This window comes from Littorina saxatilis, linkage group LG3, assembly GCF_037325665.1.
Source record: "Littorina saxatilis isolate snail1 linkage group LG3, US_GU_Lsax_2.0, whole genome shotgun sequence".
Lineage (NCBI taxonomy): Eukaryota > Metazoa > Mollusca > Gastropoda > Littorinimorpha > Littorinidae > Littorina > Littorina saxatilis.
Window position 1 is genome coordinate 71,638,524 of NC_090247.1, and position 2,094 is coordinate 71,640,617.

The following is a 2,094-nucleotide window of genomic DNA, read 5'->3' on the forward strand; positions in this document are numbered from 1 at the left end:
GTGTGTGTGTGTGTGTGTGTTTGTGTGTGTGTTGTGTGTGTGTGTGTGTGTGTGTATACCAGTGTGTGCGTGCTCGTGCATGCTTACGTGCGTGCGGGCGTGCGTGTGTGTGTGAATGTGCGTGTGCGTGTGCGTACTTGTTTGCCCGCTATTTGTCTGTTAGTATGTCTCAGCGTCAGTTTAATTTGCGTGAGTGTTTTCGTGGAGCGCGCCCATGTGTTGTGTGCCTCGTGCACGCGCGTGTACCACACTTACATAAACCAGAGTCTGTATGCATGTCTGTGTCCGTCTGTCTGTGTGTCAGTGCGCGTACCATACATGTCTGTGTCCGTCTGTCTGTGTGTCTGTGCGCGAACCACACTTACATAAACCAGACTACGTAAGCCCTACCCTCCCTCCATCCTTCTCCGTCCCTTTTTCCATCACTACCCCCCTTCAACCCCCCCCCCTCCCCCCATTTCCACCAACACTGCCACCCACCTCTTTCCCCGCTCAGTCAATGATCGAAGTTCGAGCGGGTATTTAGCCAGTGGCCGAAGCGGGTAGGACGCTGTCGGTGAGTTCTGAGTGCACGGTCAACTGTGGACGAAGACAATACAGTCCCACGGCGCTGATTGCTTGCTGACCAACGACAGTGGACAATTGACCGGCGTGGAGTGATTAAAACAATAGGGGCAGTGATTGGGGGGGTAGAGAGAGACAGAGAAAAAGAGTATAGCCTGTTTGAATCGGGTCTGTCTTTCTCCACTTGTCGCTGGAGTGGTGTGCAGGAGAGTGGTTTTTTGCGGCAGGGAAATTGTGTGTGGCTGAAAGGTAAGACTTATATGGTTTTTAATTATTTTGTTGTTGTTGTTGTTGTTGTTGTTGTTGTTGTTGTTGTTGTTGTTGTTGTTGTTGTTGTTGTTGTTGTTGTTGTTTCATGCTGGACATCGGTCAAATAGTCAAGCCTATTTTTAGCGTTTTTTTACATAATATTTTCCAGAATTTATAGTTTGTTTGTTTTTTTGTGTGTTTTTTTTTGGGCTGATGTTGGTTTTTGTGCATATTGTTCTTTGTTTGTTTGTTTGTTTGTTTGTTTGTTTGTTATTCCTTTTGGGATTTTTTCTTTCCTTTTTTTGACATTTTCTATCCCAGTTCAAATTGGGAAGCTGCAAGATACGAGTACGGGTTACTCCGAGGATTGAAACAACTTTGCCTCTATATACAGGGTATCTTTTAACAACTTTGTAAAAGCGAAAAATTAGGAATCCGTGCGATAAGAGTAGTATGTTTGATGATACTTTTTTTTCAACACGCATAGGTGTTTTTTCCCAAGTGTTGCCGCCACAATTATGTCACCGCAAGACAAGCATACTGTTATCAAAACCTTGTTTTAAAATTAAGCTTATCTTTTAGTTCAATCATTTTTACGAATACTTTTATTTCAAAACTAGGAAAAGTGCACGGCAAGGGATGTGTGACTTTTTATTCCGATTTCTTTCTGCGAGCCGAATAAGCCCCTGTGTGTACCTTCGATGATTGGCTTGATGAAGCAAAGGAGACTCTAAACACACGAAAAAAAAATGTACTTATTGCACAACGTTTACACAAGAAATGCTCGGGGATACGAAAAATGTAGGCTACTTTACAATTCGTGAAATCAAATGTTAAAATGTAAACCATACACACTGAAAAGTAAACTGTACTTTTGACACCGCACTTTGGACAAGAAAATGTATACCCAACATTGTTTAAATAAGTAATGGTGTGTTTCGCCATGAGAGAATCATCTGTGCAGCATTCACTCCAAAAGTCACAACTGATCAAGGCGGACACTTCCAGTTTTAATTCAAACAAAATGTGTTTGAATAGAAAAGGATGATGATGCAACATTAATGTTTAGGTTCAGGTTTATGTGTCTCCTCATTTCTTTCTTTCTTTCTTTTCTTCCTTTCTTTCTTTTCTTCCTTTCTTTCTTTTCTTTCTTTCTTCCTTCCTTTCTTTCTTCTTTTCTTTCTTTCTTTTGTTCTTCCTTTCTTCCTTCCTTCCTTTCTTCCTTTCTTTCTTTCTTTCTTCCTTTCTTCCTTCCTTTCTTCCTTTCTTTCTTTCTTTCTT

The 2,094-nt window shown here is 41.4% G+C and overlaps 1 protein-coding gene across 1 annotated transcript in view; it reads left to right on the plus strand.

The window, feature by feature from the left end:
* Nucleotides 1-494: 494 nt before the first annotated feature.
* LOC138963174 (tryptophan 5-hydroxylase 1-like) overlaps nt 495-2,094 on the plus strand; it is a gene marked incomplete in the record, with an annotated part of 58,556 nt that continues 56,956 nt past the window's right edge. Inside the window, 1 exon segment of the mRNA XM_070335212.1 lies at nt 495-809.